This window comes from Hoplias malabaricus, unplaced genomic scaffold, assembly GCF_029633855.1.
Source record: "Hoplias malabaricus isolate fHopMal1 unplaced genomic scaffold, fHopMal1.hap1 scaffold_29, whole genome shotgun sequence".
Classification (NCBI taxonomy): domain Eukaryota; kingdom Metazoa; phylum Chordata; class Actinopteri; order Characiformes; family Erythrinidae; genus Hoplias; species Hoplias malabaricus.
In genome coordinates, this window is record NW_027101104.1 from 1,908,748 (window position 1) to 1,926,789 (window position 18,042).

Below are 18,042 nucleotides of genomic sequence, written 5' to 3' on the forward strand. Positions count from 1 at the left end.
CGGGCACCGGCCGTCTCCTTTCGGGTGTTTATAAACGCATCCGGGGTTCGTGAGGCCCCTTCAACTCGCGCACCGGCCTTAGACTATTATACGGTCCGTCTCTGCGAAGCCAACATCGGGGGTATTTTGCATGCGCTCTTAAGCTCCGCTCTAACCCCGTGAGGGGAAAGAGTTTCGCCCGGCGGTACGCTCCCGTCCACCACCGCCCCCTGTGCCGGGGGGATGGGTTCAGGGAGATCCCACCGAGGCCGGCGAGCACCGGCCAACGCCCTGGGGGTGAGTAAGCCCCTTTGACTCGCGCACGCACAATCAAGCCTTCAACGATCAATGGTTTTTTGGGTTTAACTACCCGGCGGGCGGCTCCGGCGCCACTCTTCCCCCCGCGAACGGGAGGGGCGGACCGGGGTACCTATGCACCTAAGGCGGTCCTCGCATAACCCCGAGTTCCGAAGCCGGCTCGCTACGTCCACCCACCCGGAGGGGGGAGAGACTCACGTCGGCCGACGACGAAAGGTACGAGGCTTCTGCGGTCCATACCTTGAAGGTACCCGCCGGGGGGGAGGTTCGGCCTCTCGAGTCCGACTCGACAACCGGCACGGACTGCGGGCGCCGACCGCGGCCAGGTCACCGTTATTGATCCTTCCGCAGGTTCCCCTACGAAAACCTTGTTACGACTTTTACTCCCTCTAGATGTCCGGGTTCGATCGACTTCCCATCGCCCGGAGGCGACCCCCGTTCGAGGGCCGCCCCGGGGACGGTCCGAGGACCTCACCGAGGCATCCGATCGGTAGTAGCGACGGGCGGTGTGTACAAAGGGCAGGGACTTAATCGACGCGGGCTGGTGACCCGCGCCTACTTGGAATTCCTCGTTCGAGGGGAATAGTTGCAATCCCCTGTCCCCAGCGGGGAATGGCGTTCATAGGATTGCCCGCACCTCTCGGCGTAGGGTAACTTACATGTTGAACCAGCCATTGTAGCTCACGTGCGACCCCGGACTTCTAAGGGCATCACAGACCTGTTATTGCTCCATTTCTCAAGTGGCTTCTGTGCCACAAATCGCTCTAAGAAGTTTAGCCACCGACCGCTGATTCCCACCGGGCGAACCCCAACCTTCAGGCCCGCGGTAAGCGGGAGGGCACCGGGGAGGGGAGAGGGAAGGCGAAGGCGAAGGCGAAGGACGGACAACCCACACCCGGAGAGCGGAACGAGGTGCGGACGGCATCGGGGAGGGAACCGAACGCGAAGGGGAGAGGCCGGAGCCACCCACTCGACGCAGAACTGAACCCCCGTCAACCGCATCACCTCCCCGAACCGATCCGGGGTAGAACCGGACCCCCGCCGAAACCCCCAACACCCCCACCCCGATGGGGACCCCCCGCGAACGGGGACCTTCGGGGATAGAGTCCGACCCAGGAGAGGGGCCGTGTAACTACTTAAAGGATGGGATCTCGTTCGTTACCGGAATTGACCAGACGAATCGCTCCACGAACTACCAACGGCCATGCACCACCACCCACAGAATCGAGAAAGAGCCGTCAATCTGTCAATCCTTACCGTGTCCGGGCCGGGTTAGGTTCCCCGCGTTGAGTCAAATTAAGCCGCAAGCTCCACTCCTGGTGGTGCCCTTCCGTCAATTCCTTTAAGTTTCAGCTTTGCAACCGTACTCCCCCCAGAGCCCAAAGACTCGTGGTTTCCCGGACGCTGCCCGGCGGGTCATAGTCGTTAACCCAACGCCGCCGGATCGCGGGTCGGCATAGTTTACGGTCGGAACTACGACGGTACCTGATCGTCTTCGATCCTCCGACTTTCGTTCTTGATTAATGAAAACATTCTTGGCAAATGCCTTCGCTTTTGTCCGTCCCGCACCGGTCTACGAATTTCACCTCTCTCGGTGCGGTACGAATGCCCCCGGCCGTCCCTCTTAATCATGACCTTTGGTCCGTCAAACCCACGAAATAGGACCAAGAGAGCGGTCGGATACCCCCCCGGCTCGGGGAACCGTGCGGCGGCCAGAAAACGGCCCCGCCCGGCCGCCTCGCCGAAGAGCTCCGACTCGCCCCCCATGGGAAGGCCTTATTCCATTATTCCTAGCTCAGTCCATTCAAGGCACGCTTCGGCCTGCTTTGAGCACTCTGTTTTGTTCAAAGTAAACGCACCGGACCCTTCCGCCCCCCACGTATTCAACCGCGGCGGACGACCCAGCTAAGGGCCTCTCCGCGGAGGAAGGGAGCAGAGGACACCGGATGAGTAGGGACAAGGTCCCGCGACCTCCACCCAGAGACCCGCGGGGGGTCCCCAACCCCCCCGGAGAGGGGCAGCTTCCCACCGCGAAGTCCGGACGGGCAGAGGCCCGGCAGCCGGGACCCGTCCCCGGATCCAACTACGAGCTTTTTAACTGCAGCAACGTTAACATACGCTATTGGAGCTGGAATTACCGCGGCTGCTGGCACCAGACTTGCCCTCCAATGGGTCCTCACCCACGGACGTAGATTGAGTTCATTTCGGTCCCGAAACCTTCAAACGGGGCCTCGCACCGATATTTTTCGTCACTACCTCCCCGTGTCGGGAATGGGTAATTTGCGCGCCTGCTGCCTTCCTTGGATGTGGTAGCCGTTTCTCAGGCTCCCTCTCCGGAATCGAACCCAGATTCCCCGTTACCCGTGGTCACCACACGTAGTCCCGTAGACTACCGTCGAAAGTTGATAGGGCAGACACTCGAATGAGACGTCGCCGCCCCGAAGGGCTCTGCGATCGGCCAAAGGTTATCTAGAGTCACCAAAGCGGACCCGACCGGAGTCGGGAGGGGGTTTTTTGGTTCTGATAAATGCACGTATCCGTGGGGGGCGCCGAGGGGGGAAGGTGAACCAGTCACCGACCACCTCGAAACGGCACCCCCACTTCCAACGCTTCGTTTGCATGTATTAGCTCTGGAATTACCACAGTTATACCAAGTAACGTGTGGAGCGATCAAAGGAACCATAACTGATTTAATGAGCCATTCGCAGTTTCACTGTACCAACGCCCGTGTGTACTTAGACTTGCATGGCTTAATCTTTGAGACAAGCATATGATACTGGCAGGATCAACCAGGCCGATCCCTCTGGTACTCAAACCCGGCTTGGGGAAAGAGAGAGAGTCGGTGGTGCGTGGAACTCGACCCCCCCGAAGGAGGAAGAGACGCGCACCGCGGAAAGGCTTTTCGAACGAGACCCCCCGGAGGTGGGTCTGCAATCGGGGGTTTGACTACTTGGAAAATGTACGATTCAAGGCCCGGACGGTGCAGGCTAGGGGCCGGTTCCTTCCCTCAATAGGATCCCGACCCTAAGGCACCACCGACTCGGACCTTTTAACGGACCCAAACTGCGGTGGAAATTAGACCGACGGATCGGCTAAGTCTCCCTCGGAACGATTCTGGGACAAGCGGACCCCCTGTTACGGGGGGTCCACGAGCCATGGAGGCTGGAGCACGTGGCGGGGAGGATCGTTCTAAAAGCCGGTATTATTTCGGATTAGAAGCCTGCCCCTGGTGCTCCGGGTATGCCGCATTTCGAACGGGCGTAAAGGACGTCCGTTTAAGGGAAGAGAATGGAAGAGAATTTCCTGGCCCCCTCAAAGCGCGAGGAGGTCGGCATAGGTTTTACGGTACGCCCCCCCCGGAGCCGTCTGATGTTCAGAAGACGAAGGGTTTTGCCCCCAATCTCGTAAGGTCGAGGGCTCACCACCGAACTTCCAGCCGCGGTCCTTGGTAGGACCGATACGCGGACAAGCCGCAAAATCCTGGCCCCCTCGCAGTGCGAGGAGGTCGGCAAAGGTTTTACGATTCGCCCCCCCGGAGCCTACGGTTAGTTTTCTCGATTTAAGAAGACGAAGGGGGTCGGGGCCCGGGAACCGTAAACCGAGCGCCTCTTCCCCTGCGAACTTCCAGCCGCGGTCCTTGGTAGGACCGATACGCGGACAAGCCGCAAATCCTGGCCCCCTCGCAGTGCGAGGAGGTCGGCAAAGGTTTTACGATTCGCCCCCCCGGAGCCTACGGTTAGTTTTCTCGATTTAAGAAGACGAAGGGGGTCGGGGCCCGGGAACCGTAAACCGAGCGCCTCTTCCCCTGCGAACTTCCAGCCGCGGTCCGTTTAAAAAGACCGATCCGTGACACCTCTAATGCGCTCTTTGCCTCCGGCCGTTTCCAGCGCGGGGGCCCGGTGGTGCGCTCCCAAGTCCCCGCGGAGGGGAAAATCTGGGAGATCCCACATTAGACCAAGCGGAACGCCGGTCTTCGCCTCGGGGGTTTGTATGCCCCTTTCGACTCGCGCACGGGCAAGAGTTAGGTTAGGAACGGGGACAACTGCCGGCGGGCGGCCCGTCGCACCCACCCCGCAAGTGGGCAGGTGGTCGGTGGCCTGTGGACCCGCCGCTCGGATTCGTTTATAGTAGGAACCATAACGGGGTACAACCCTCATACGCTCGACCCCCTCACGCCCAGAGAAGTGTTCACCTCCCTGGGCATATATCGAACGAATCATCGGGATTGAAGGGGAGGCCACCCAAACCATCCCCTTAGCCCAGAGGGGTGCCAGTCCTCGGGCTTCGGTATTCGCATCACCGGGGTCTATGGAGGTCTCGACTTAGGTTTTGAAAACCTCCAGAGGGGGGGCCGGATTAACCACCACCCTAGCCCAGAGGGGTGCCAGTCCTCGGGCTTCGGTATTCGCATCACCGGGGTCTATGGAGGTCTCGACTTAGGTTTTGAAAACCTCCAGAGGTGGGGCCGGATTAACCACCACCCTAGCCCAGAGGGGTGCCAGTCCTCGGGCATGTCACTTCGCATCACCGGGGTTCTATGGAGGTCTCGACTTAGGTTTTAAAAACCTCCAGAGGGTGGGGGCATATCTTATCCCCACCCTAGCCCAGAGGGGTGCCAGTCCTCGGGCATGTCATTTCGCATCACCGGGGTCTACGGAGGTCTCGACTTAGGTTTTGAAAACCTCCAGAGGGTGGGGGCATATCTTATCCCCACCCTAGCCCAGAGGGGTGCCAGTCCTCGGGCTTCGGTATTCGCATCACCGGGGTCTACGGAGGTCTCGACTTAGGTTTTGAAAACCTCCAGAGGGTGGGGCCTGACTTACCACCAACCCTTAGCCCAGAGGTGTGCCACTCCTCGGGCATGGAATTCGCATCAACGGGGTCTACGGATGTCTCGACTTAGGTTTTGAACACATCCAGGGAAGCAGAGCGGACATTCCCATTATTTCAAGCCCATCGGGAAGCCACTCCTTTGGGCATAGCGTTTCGCATCGCTGTTACCCAAACTTACGTCTGATTTAATGCCTCCCTAATATCCCGACGGCACCAGGCTGAGAAACCATATGCCCACAGGATTTGAGGCGTTGGAACCTCGTTCGCATAGCCGACAACGATGAACCTCCCTCGGACTCGCTACGAGGCTTGAGGAGGGTCCTGATTTTCTTAAAATCTCAGGTGAGGGACTTAGAAAATTTTCACTTTAAAACCACAGACCTCCAGAGGAGAGACCGGGCTTATCACAACCTTAGCCCAGAGGGCGTCACTCCTCGGGCATGTCACTTCGCATCACCGGGGGTCCATGGATGTCTCGACTTAGGTTTTGAACACATCCAGAAGGGGGGGCCGGATTAACCACCACCCTTAGCCCAGAGGGGTGCCAGTCCTCGGGCTTTAAATTCGCTTCGCCGGGGTCTATGGAAGTCATTTTTTAGACCTCCAGAGGGGAGGCAACCCAAACCATCCCCTTAGCCCAGAGGTGTGCCACTCCTCGGGCTTGTGTATTCGCATCACCGGGGTCCATGGAAGTCATTTTAGACATCCAGAGGGGAGGCCACCCTAACCATCCCCTTAGCCCAGAGGGGTGCCAGTCCTCGGGCTTTAAATTCGCTTCGCCGGGGTCTATGGAAGTCATTTTTAGACCTCCAGAGGGGAGGCAACCCAAACCATCCCCTTAGCCCAGAGGTGTGCCAATCCTCGGGCTTGTGTATTCGCATCACCGGGGTCCATGGAAGTCATTTTAGACATCCAGAGGGGAGGCCACCCTAACCATCCCCTTAGCCCAGAGGGGTGCCAGTCCTCGGGCTTTAAATTCGCTTCGCCGGGGTCTATGGAAGTCATTTTTAGACCTCCAGAGGGGAGGCAACCCAAACCATCCCCTTAGCCCAGAGGTGTGCCACTCCTCGGGCTTGTGTATTCGCATCACCGGGGTCCATGGAAGTCATTTTAGACATCCAGAGAGTGGGGCCGGTCTTACCACCACCCTTAAGCCCAGAGGGCGTCACTCCTCGGGCATGAAATTCGGATTACCGGGGTCTATGGATGTCTCAACTTAGGTTTTGAACACATCCAGAGGGGAGGCCACCCAAACCATCCCCTTAGCCCGGAGGTGTGCACCTCCTCGGGCTTCAAATTCGAATCACCGGGGTCCATGGAAGTCATTTTAGACATCCAGAGAGTGGGGCCGGTCTTACCACCACTCTTAGCCCAGAGGGCGCCACTCCTCGGGCATGAAATTCGCATCACCGGGGTCCATGGAAGTCAGTTTAGACCTCCAGAGAGTGGGGCCGGTCTTACCACCACTCTTAAGCCCAGAGGGCGTCACTCCTCGGGCATGAAATTCGGATTACCGGGGTCTATGGATGTCTCAACTTAGGTTTTGAACACATCCAGAGGGGAGGCCACCCAAACCATCCCCTTAGCCCGGAGGTGTGCACCTCCTCGGGCTTGAAATTCGAATCACCGGGGTCCATGGAAGTCAGTTTAGACCTCCAGAGAGTGGGGCCGGTCTTACCACCACCCTTAAGCCCAGAGGGCGTCACTCCTCGGGCATGGAATTCGCATCAACGGGGTCTACGGATGTCTCGACTTAGGTTTTGAACACATCCAGGGAAGCAGAGCGGACATTCCCATTATTTCAAGCCCATCGGGAAGCCACTCCTTTGGGCATAGCGTTTCGCATCGCTGTTACCCAAACTTACGTCTGATTTAATGCCTCCCTAATATCCCGACGGCACCAGGCTGAGAAACCATATGCCCACAGGATTAGAGGCGTCTGAACCCCTTTCGCATAGCCGACAACGATGAACCTCCCTCGGACTCGCTACGAGGCTTGAGGAGGGTCCTGATTCTCTTAAAATCTCAGGTGAGGGACTTAGAAAATATTCACTTTAAAACCACAGACCTCCAGAGGAGAGACCGGGCTTATCACAACCTTAGCCCAGAAGGCACCACTCTTCGGGCATGTCACTTCGCATCACCGGGGTCCATGGAAGTCTCGACTTAGGTTTTGAACGCATCCAGAGGGTGGGAGCCGGACTTACCACCACCCTTAGCCCAGAGGGCGTCACTCCTCGGGCATAAAATTCGGATAACCGGGGTCCATGGAAGTCAATTTTGACCTCCAGAGAGGGGGGGGGGCCTGGCTTACCACCACCCTAAGCCCAGAGGGCGTCACTCCTCGGGCATGAAATACGCTACACCGGGGTCCATGGAAGTCAGTTTAGACCTCCAGAGAGGGGGGGCCGGGCTTACCACCACCCTTAGCCCAGAGGGCACCACTCCTCGGGCTTGAAATTCGCATCACCGGGGTCCATGGAAGTCTCGACTTAGGTTTTGGAAACCTCCAGAGGGGGGGCTGCACTTACCACCACCCTAAGCCCAGAGGGCGTCACTCCTCGGGCATGAAATACGCTATACCGGGGTCCATGGAAGTCCTTTTAGACCTCCAGAGAGGGGGGGGCCGGGCTTACCACCACCCTTAGCCCAGAGGGCACCACTCCTCGGGCTTGAAATTCGCATCACCGGGGTCCATGGAAGTCTCGACTTAGGTTTTGGAAACCTCCAGAGGGGGGGCTGCACTTACCACCACCCTTAGCCCAGAGGTTCATCACTCCTCGGGCATGAAATTCGGATAACCGGGGTCCATGGAAGTCAGTTTAGACCTCCAGAGAGTGGGGCCGGGCTTACCACCACCCTAAGCCCAGAGGGCGTCACTCCTCGGGCATGAAATTCAGATAACCGGGGTCCATGGAAGTCAGTTTAGACCTCCAGAGAGTGGGGCCGGGCTTACCACCACCCTAAGCCCAGAGGGCGTCACTCCTCGGGCATGAAATTCGGATAACCGGGGTCCATGGAAGTCTCGACTTAGGTTTTGGAGACCTCCAGAGGGGGGGCCGGGCATACCACCACCCTTAGCCCAGAGGGCGTCACTCCTCGGGCATGAAATACGCTATACCGGGGTCCATGGAAGTCAGTTTTGACCTCCAGAGAGGGGGGGCCTGGCTTACCACCACCCTAGCCGAGAGGGCGTCACTCCTCGGGCATGAAATTCGCTTCACCGGGGTCCATGGAAGTCATTTTAGACCTCCAGAGAGGGGGGGCTGCACTTACCACCACCCTAGCCGAGAGGGCGTCACTCCTCGGGCATGAAATTCGGATCACCGGGGTCCATGGAAGTCAGTTTAGACCTCCAGAGAGTGGGGCCGGGCTTACCACCACCCTAAGCCCAGAGGGCGTCACTCCTCGGGCATGAAATTCGGATAACCGGGGTCCATGGAAGTCTCGACTTAGGTTTTGGAGACCTCCAGAGGGGGGGCCGGGCATACCACCACCCTTAGCCCAGAGGGCGTCACTCCTCGGGCATGAAATACGCTTAACCGGGGTCCATGGAAGTCAATCTAGACCTCCAGAGAGGGGGGGCCGGGCTTACCACCACCCTTAGCCCAGAGGTGTGCTCCTCATCGGGCATGAAATACGCTTCACCGGGGTCCATGGAAGTCATTCGAGACCTCCAGAGGGGGGGCTGGGCATACCACCACCCTTAGCCCAGAGGTGAGTCACTCCTCGGGCATCAAATTCGCATCACCGGGGTCCATGGAAGTCAGTTTAGACTTCCAGAGGGGGGGCCGAGCATACCACCACCCTTAGCCCAGAGGTGTGCTCCTCATCGGGCATCAAATTCGCATCACCGGGGTCCATGGAAGTCATTCGAGACCTCCAGAGGGGGGGGCCGAGCATACCACCACCCTTAGCCCAGAGGTGAGTCACTCCTCGGGCATCAAATTCGCATCACCGGGGTCCATGGAAGTCAGTTTAGACCTCCAGAGGGGGGGCTGAGCATACCACCACCCTTAGCCCAGAGGTGTGCTCCTCATCGGGCATGAAATACGCTTCACCGGGGTCCATGGAAGTCATTCGAGACCTCCAGAGGGGGGGCTGGGCATACCACCACCCTTAGCCCAGAGGTGAGTCACTCCTCGGGCATCAAATTCGCATCACCGGGGTCCATGGAAGTCAGTTTAAACATCCAGAGGGGGGGGGCCGAGCATACCACCACCCTTAGCCCAGAGGTGTGCTCCTCATCGGGCATCAAATTCGCATCACCGGGGTCCATGGAAGTCATTCGAGACCTCCAGAGGGGGGGCCGAGTATACCACCACCCTTAGCCCAGAGGTGAGTCACTCCTCGGGCATCAAATTCGCATCACCGGGGTCCATGGAAGTCAGTTTAGACCTCCAGAGGGGGGGCCGAGCATACCACCACCCTTAGCCCAGAGGTGAGTCACTCCTCGGGCATCAAATTCGCATCACCGGGGTCCATGGAAGTCAGTTTAAACATCCAGAGGGGGGGGCCGAGCATACCACCACCCTTAGCCCAGAGGTGTGCTCCTCATCGGGCATCAAATTCGCATCACCGGGGTCCATGGAAGTCAGTTTAGACCTCCAGAAAGGGGGGCCGAACCTACCACCAACCTTAGCCCAGAGGGCGTCACTCCTCGGGCTTCAAACTCCCATCGCCGGGGTCCCATGGAAGTCTCGACTTAGGTTTTGAACCGTTCCGGGGTCACCTCCAGTGAGATAACGCGGAAATCTCACTATATTCATGCCCACAGGCGAACCAGAGCCTTGGGCTTGTCATAGTTACATACGGTGTACCCAAACTTTCGTCTTTTCTAAAGGAACCCTAATGTCCTGACGGCACCGCACTGGAAACCCCCATGCCCTCTGAATTTTTACCTCTCCGAGGTGCTCCGTTTTGGGCTTGCTACCTAGGGCGAAGAGGGTCAGAAATTTTTCTAAGTCCTACTTTAAAACGTCCCACTGGGAGAACACTAGGGTTAGCACTTTGCCAAAAAATCACGGCTGAATGCAATTTTCACGCCTCGCACCCTTTGTTCGTTTAGATTTAACAAAAAAATCAACCGACCCCCCTTTTTAACAACGCTTTGCCGAATTTAGCTCACTTTTCCCGGCCTGGAATATCTCACGCTTGCCCCCCACGGTACTTACCTCCGGGGAAGACACCCCCGTCGCTGCCAACGCCCATGCCCGGCCCAGGCTCACCCGACTCGGCCTCGCTCGCTCCATCGCCCGCTCCAAACCTCCGGGGAGAAGACCCCCATCGCCGCCAACGCCCATGCCCGGCCCAGGCTCACCCGACTCGGCCTCGCTCGCTACATCGCCCCGCTCCAAACCTCCGGGGCTGGACCTCCACCAACCCAGCGCACCTCTCGAACCTATCCGGCCCACACTTAAGCACTCCTCCTCGGACTAAACCATCCAGCCCGCGCCGCTGGAACGAGCGCCCACTGGAAGACCCGAGCCCCAAACCCGCGCGCTTTACGGTTCTCTATCTCCCCGGGCTCGGAGCACTTTTCTCGGCCATGGGACCTCCAGGGGGGGCCCTTCATGGCTCCGTCAATATTCCTTTAAGTCTCACTCCGCCCACTGGAAGACCCGAGCCCCAAACCCGCGCGCTTTACGGTTCTCTATCTCCCCGGGCTCGGGGCACTTTTCTCGGCCATGGGACCTCCAGGGGGGGCCCCTCATGGCTCCGTCATCATTCCTCTAAGTCTCATTCCGCCCACTGCGATACCCGAGGCCTTTAACCGCGGCGTTCACGGTTCTCTATCACCCCGGGCTCGGGGCACTTTTCTCGGCCATGGGACCTCCAGGGGAGGCCCTTCCTGGCTCCGTCATCATTCCTCTAAGTCTCATTCCGCCCACTGCGATACCCGAGGTCTTTAACCGCGGCGTTCACGGTTCTCTATCACCCCGGGCTCGGAGCACTTTTCTCGGCCATGGGACCTCCAGGGGAGGCCCCTCATGGCTCCGTCATCATTCCTCTAAGTCTCATTCCGCCCACTGCGATACCCGAGGTCTTTAACCGCGGCGTTCACGGTTCTCTATCACCCCGGGCTCGGAGCACTTTTCTCGGCCATGGGACCTCCAGGGGAGGCCCCTCATGGCTCCGTCATCATTCCTCTAAGTCTCATTCCGCCCACTGCGATACCCGAGGTCTTTAACCGCGGCGTTCACGGTTCTCTATCACCCCGGGCTCGGAGCACTTTTCTCGGCCATGGGACCTCCAGGGGAGGCCCCTCATGGCTCCGTCATCATTCCTCTAAGTCTCATTCCGCCCACTGCGATACCCGAGGTCTTAGACCGCGGCGTTCACGGTTCTCTATCACCCCGGGCTCGGAGCACTTTTCTCGGCCATGGGACCTCCAGGGGAGGCCCCTCATGGCTCCGTCAATATTCCTCTAAGTCTCATTCCGCCCACTGCGATACCCGGGCTCAGAGCATGTACTTCGGCCATGGGACCACAAGAGGGCGCCCTTCTTCAGAAACTGCTGACATCCAGGACCATTCAAGGGAGCGACCTGCCTCCCTATGCCCGCCACCGGCTCCCTCTAACCGGTGTACTGGCTCTCGGGGCCCGCGCCCCAGAGAACCAGAGTTTCGGAAATTGCACTAAGTCCAGACATCCAGGACCATTCAAGGGAGCGACCTGCCTCCCTATGCCCGCCACCGGCTCCCTCTAACCGGTGTACTGGCTCTCGGGGCCCGCGCCCCAGAGAACCAGAGTTTCGGAAATTGCACTAAGTCCAGACATCCAGGACCATTCAAGGGAGCGACCTGCCTCCCTATGCCCGCCACCGGCTCCTTCTAACCGGTGTACTGGCTCTCGGGGCCCGCGCCCCAGAGAACCAGAGTTTCGGAAATTGCACTAAGTCCAGACATCCAGGACCATTCAAGGGAGCGACCTGCCTCCCTATGCCCGCCACCGGCTCCCTCTAACCGGTGTACTGGCTCTCGGGGCCCGCGCCCCAGAGAACCAGAGTTTCGGAAATTGCACTAAGTCCAGACATCCAGGACCATTCAAGGGAGCGACCTGCCTCCCTATGCCCGCCACCGGCTCCTTCTAACCGGTGTACGGACTCTCGGGGCCCGCGCCCCAGAGAACCAGAGTTTCGGAAATTGCACTAAGTCCGATTTTCGCCCACTACGAGACCTAAAACCGTCATCCAGGATTTCACAGGGGAGTACCCACCTCCCCTATGCCCGCCACCGGCTCCCTCTAACCGGTGTACGGAGTCTCCGGGGCCCGCGCCCCAGAGAACCAGACCTGGACCGGGGGTTTGCTTTCGCCTTCCCCCCCCGACAAATGTTTGAGTGGACGGGATGACTTTCAATGGATCGCGGTATATGCACCCGCTCTGCCACTTATGACACCCGCACTCAGAATCAGGTCGTTTACGAGTCATTTCGCACCCCGGATCAAGGAACATGCGCTTAGGGACGGAAGGGCGGACCGAGGCGTTCGTTAGCCCCGGCCCTGGTTCCAGTCTCGTGCGGCTCTGGTCACCGGCGGCGGAGCGGAGTTTCCCCCGCCGCGCGCCGCGGCTATCCCGGACCAACCGTATCGAACCTCGGGCACGGACGTATCGCTCCTTCTAGGCGGGATTCCGACTTAGAGGCGTTCAGTCGTAAGCCCTCGGATGGTAGCCTTGCACCATTGGCTCCACAGCCAAGCGCGAATACCAAGTATCCGAACCCGCGGTTCCTCTCGTACTGAGCGGGGTTTCTATCGGAGCAACGCCACATCAGTAGGGTAAAACTAACCTGTCTCACGACGGTCTAAACCCAGCTCACGTTCCCTGTTAGTGGGTGAACAATCCAACGCTTTGCGAATTCTGCTTCGCAATGATAGGAAGAGCCGACATCGAAGGATCAAACAGCGGCGTCGCTATGAACGCTTGGCCGCCACAAGCCAGTTATCCCTGTGGTAACTTTTCTGACACCTCCCGCTTAAAACCCGTAAAGCAGACGGAAGGATCGTTAGGCCCCGCTTTCGCGGTCCGTATTCATACTGAAAATCAGGATCAAGCGGGCTTTTGCCCTTATGCTCTACGGGAGGTTTCCGTCCGTCCCTGAGCCCGCCTTAGGACACCTGCGTTACTCTTTGACAGGTGTACCGCCCCAGTCAAACTCCCCACCTGTCACTGTCCCCGGAGGAACTCGCCCCAGGGAGAGGAAGGGCCAGCCCCGCGCGAGCTTGCCTCCGACCCCCCACCCGAGGGGAAGGAGGACTCAGCGCCGAGCGACCCCTCCACCCGGGGCTTAGCACCTTTGAACAAGGAACCCCCAGCAAGGCAAAGGTTCCCACCGACACCCTCACCGGGTTAGTGAGGTAACGTGTAAGAGTAGTGGTATTTCACGGACGGCCCGCTCCGGTGCTGGCGAGCGGCGGGCCTCCCACTTATTCTACACCCCTTAAGTCGCCTCACAGTGACAGACTAGAGTCAAGCTCAACAGGGTCTTCTTTCCCCGCTGATTCCGCCAAGCCCGTTCCCTTGGCTGTGGTTTCGCTAGATAGTAGGTAGGGACAGTGGGAATCTCGTTCATCCATTCATGCAGGTCACCAATTAAATGACGAGGCATTTCGCTACCTTAAGAGAGTCATAGTTACTCCCGCCGTTAACCCGCGCTTCGATGAATTTCTTCACTTTGACATTCAGAGCACTGGGCAGAATTCACATCGTGTCAACACCCGGTCCAAGAGCCTTCACGATGCTGTGTTTTAATTAAACAGTCGGATTCCCCTTGTCCGCAGCAGTTCTAATTCGGCTGTTAGGTGCCGGCCGAGAGACCCGGCCCCGGAGGTCTCCCCCCGAGGCGAGACTCATAAGCCCGAGAGATCCACGGAGCCTAGGCTCGGCGCGCGAGGCTCCAGGGACACCGCCCCGACCCACCGAAGCCCCACCACCGGCGGTGGCCCGCTACGAGTCCACACACGCACGAGAGACCGCAACCCCCCCACGCGGACCTACGTTCCATTGCGTCCCTCCGCGTCCCATCGGGGGAGAGCGAAGGGCCGGACGCTCGAGCTTAGCCGGGGGCGGCCCACCCGGCGACGGGCGTCGGGAGCCCGGCCCGGCTTAGGTAGGGAGAGGGAGGCCGAAGGCGGTCATCCGACGGAGGTTAGTCCCGAAGGACGCTCCCCCGCCGGCATCCCACCGACGACCGGCTCCCCTACCGTCGACCTGACCGAGGCCCCCTAAGCGCCACCGCCGAGGGGGGGACACGCACCGGGGCTTAAGGTCTCGCTCGCCGCGACCCACTCTCATCGACCCCGACAGACAGACGGAGCCTTGTTCACGGGGGTTTGGATATACTGGGGGGACAATCTCTCGCCGTGCGCTTCCTCGCGCGCAGGACCCAGTGGGGGGGGGCCCGAAGGTGGACCGGGAACAGCTCCCCGTCGCACGGGCAGCACCGGGCTTTCGGACCCCGCATCAGCAGACACGGGCCCGACCGAGCTCAGCCATTAGAGCCAATCCTTATCCCGAAGTTACGGATCCGTCTTGCCGACTTCCCTTACCTACATTGTTCCAACACGCCAGAGGCTGTTCACCTTGGAGACCTGATGCGGATATGGGTACGGCCTGGGGGGAAATTCACTATACCTCCCCCGGATTTTCAAGGGCCGATGGGAAACGTCCCGGCCGTCGCATAGCGCATGCGACGCCTTTCAGAGCGTTGAGCCCCTATCTCGGGGTCGAACCCATTCCAGGGCGCTCCAGCTCTTTAGCAAGGAGAGAGAATCCTCCCCGGGGTCCCCACCGGCGTCTCCGGGTTCGTTTGCGTTACCGCCACGGGAGCGCCTCTCGGCGGCTCGATCTCCACCAATCCCAGGTACGGGGATATTGGCCCGATCCCCTTTCGGTCAGCGCGAGGCAGACGAGACCATCGCCCCAGCATTTTCCGAACGGCGCTCGCCTATCCCTTAGGACCGACTAACCCACGGCCAAGCGCTGTCGGCGTGGAACCCTTCTCCACTTCGGCCTTCAAAGTTCTCATCTGAATATTTGCTACTACCACCAAGATCTGCACCCGCGGCGGCTCGACCCAGGCTCGCGCCAAAGGCTTCTGCGCCACCGCGGCGCCCCTCCTACTCGTCGCGGCATACGGTCCCATGAGTCTCGGTTCTCTCTCTCATTCTCGCTGGCTTTTGGGGGGGGTGGGAGACAAGTACCGCCAGCGACGGCCGGGTATGGGCCCGACGCTCCAGCGCCATCCATTTTCAGGGCCAGTTGATTCGGCAGGTGAGTTGTTACACACTCCTTAGCGGATGCCGACTTCCATGGCCACCGCCCCGCTGTCTATATCAACCGACACCTTTCTTGGGGTCTGATGAGCGTCTGCGTCGGGCGCCTTAACCCGCGCGTTCGGTTCATCCCGCAGCACCAGTTCTGCTTACCAAAAGTGGCCCACTCGGCACCGTCAATTCCATGCCCGGCTCCAAGCCTGCGAGCCGGGCCTCTTACCCATTTAAAGTTTGAGAGTAGGGCGAGGCCCGTTTCGGCCCCGCGGCCTCCAGTCATTTCTTTACCGGATAAAACTTGAAGTTTCGGCGCCGGCTATCCTGAGGGAAACTTCGGAGGGAACCAGCTACTAGATGGTTCGATTAGTCTTTCGCCCCTATACCCAGGTCGGACGACCGATTTGCACGTCAGGACCGCTGCGGGCCTCCACTCAGGGTTTCCCCTGGCTTCGCCCTGCCCAGGCATAGTTCACCATCTTTCGGGTACCACCGCGTATGCTCTGGCTCCGCTCTCCGCACGTGGGAAGAGCAGGCCGGTGGTGCGCCGCCCGCCCCCTCGGAGGGTTAGGACGGATCCCACCTCAGCCGACGCGCGCCGGCCTTCACCTTCGTTGCGCCTCCGGGGGTTCTGGTCCCTTCGACTCGCATACGCGTTAGACTCCTTGGTCCGTGTTTCAAGACGGGTCGTTCGGGGTCCGAACTTAGCCGCTGACCTTAGGCGTTCGGGTGCTGTGGGCCTGGATCGCCCCCCGCATCGCCGTAGCGGGCCTAGCCCGGGGCTGAGGACAGCCCAGCCGGCCCGCTTCGACCGAACGATCGGGGGGGGCCCCCATCCCCATCCCGGAGGAGGGGAGAACGCGGAAAGGACATTGCTCCACGGCCCCGGCGTTATCGGCGAAGTCGGAGCGAGGGGCTGTAGCGGAACGCCCGTGTCCGGGGGCCGCGTGGGGCTCCCTTCTCCGGACGGACCTACCTTCACCCTCGGGCCCTTCCAAGCCTAACCGGAGCCGGTCGCGACTCACCACCACGCGGGGAAAGTACACCGGGCGGGGCCGGACCTCCGTACGCCCGACAGGCCCGAAGTCCAGAGGCGAAGCGCAGAGCCGAAGCGGGGAGCGGTGGAGTCGGCACCCCACCCCTCTCGCCCGGATACGCTCGCACCCCCGACCGCGGAACCCGACGAGCGCGGGGCCGTCCGCCCGGCTGAATCCCCCGGGGCAGTCTTCTCGGTCCCCGTACGTTTACCTCTCAACGGTTTCACGCTCTGTTGAACTCTCTCTTCAAAGTCCTGTTTCAACTTTCCCTCACGGTACTCGGTTCGCTATCGGTCTCGTGCCGGTATTTAGCCTTAGATGGAGTTTACCACCCGCTTTGGGCTGCATTCCCAAGCAACCCGACTCCGAGAAGCCCGACCTACCCGGGCGGGAACGCGGGACTCGCTACCGGGCTTTCACCGTCTATGGGAAGAAGCCACGTTCGCGAGGACTTGGTCCCGCGTCCGCACCGAGACGGATCTTACGGACTTCCGTACGCTACATTTCCCGGCCAACCCCGGTCAGGGGAAAGTGGGATTCAGCGCTGGGCTCTTCCCTGTTCGCTCGCCGCTACTAAGGGAATCCTTGTTAGTTTCTTTTCCTCCGCTTACTGATATGCTTAAGTTCAGCGGGTCGTCTCGTCTGATCTGAGGCCGCACACAGAGGTTTCTTATGCGGGGGCGAGGGCGGAGGCGGAGGGCCGAAGGCTAGGGGCGAGGGGCGAGAGCCCGGCACGAGACCGAACTCCGCGACACCCTCCCCCCCACCCCGGCCGCTCGCCCGCCCGCTCACTCGCCCGCTCGCTGGGTTTAATCGGCACTCGCCACCCCCGCGTCCGACTGCGCGGAGCCCCGCTCGGGACTCGGGGAGAGACCGTAACGGACGTGGACCCGGACCTACTCGGCTCTCCCTCCGTTCCCTGTACGGAGCTCTCTCGCAACACGGGCCCCGTGGACTGGCTCGGAACCGAGTCTTCGTTTGGGAAGACGAAGGGCCGTTTTCAGGCCCTGCGAGCTTCCAGCCGCGGTCTCTCTCTCTCAGCGGGGGCGCGGAGACCGATCGATGGGTAAAGCGACCCTCAGACAGGCGTGGCCGCGGGATGGACCCCCGCGGCCGCAATATGCGTTCGAAATTTCGATGATCTGTGTCCTGCAATTCACATTAGTTAACGCAGATGGCTGCGTTCTTCATCGAAGCACGAGCCGAGTGATCCACCGCTAAGAGTCGTATATGGGTTTGTGCCCGGCCCGTTACAGGCCGGGCGAAGGAAGCCATTCGAACACGAGACAATGTTTGACAATATTTCAAGCCGGGTGCCTTCCCCCCCGTGCAGGGGGGAAGGTCATTGAACCTGGGCGTCAACCACCGGACCGAGGAGTTACGGCCCGGGGGACGATCGCCCGAGTAGGTGCCCGAGACTTACGTGGTTTAGGAGACCGGGGTCTAGGCACCCGCCGTTCCCGGCGAGGCCCAGGGGTTTGGTTCGCTGCGTTACGGGTCCCGGTCTAAGGCATTCAGGCGTGCGCTCAAAGCCAAGCTCTCCACCCCGGAGGGTATGAGCGAGGCCCGGTGGTACGCTCCCAAGTCCCCGCTTAGGGGAAGGCGC

At 60.1% G+C, this 18,042-nt stretch overlaps 1 non-coding gene and 1 pseudogene across 1 annotated transcript; both read right to left on the minus strand.

Annotated features, from left to right (window-relative positions):
* Positions 1–12,458: 12,458 nt before the first annotated feature.
* LOC136684573 (28S ribosomal RNA) lies at positions 12,459–17,092 on the minus strand (annotated as a pseudogene).
* Positions 17,093–17,508: 416 nt separating this feature from the next.
* Positions 17,509–17,662, minus strand: LOC136684598 (5.8S ribosomal RNA). The gene has a single exon (XR_010799739.1). It is a non-coding gene; the product is annotated as a 5.8S ribosomal RNA (ribosomal RNA).
* Positions 17,663–18,042: the final 380 nt, after the last annotated feature.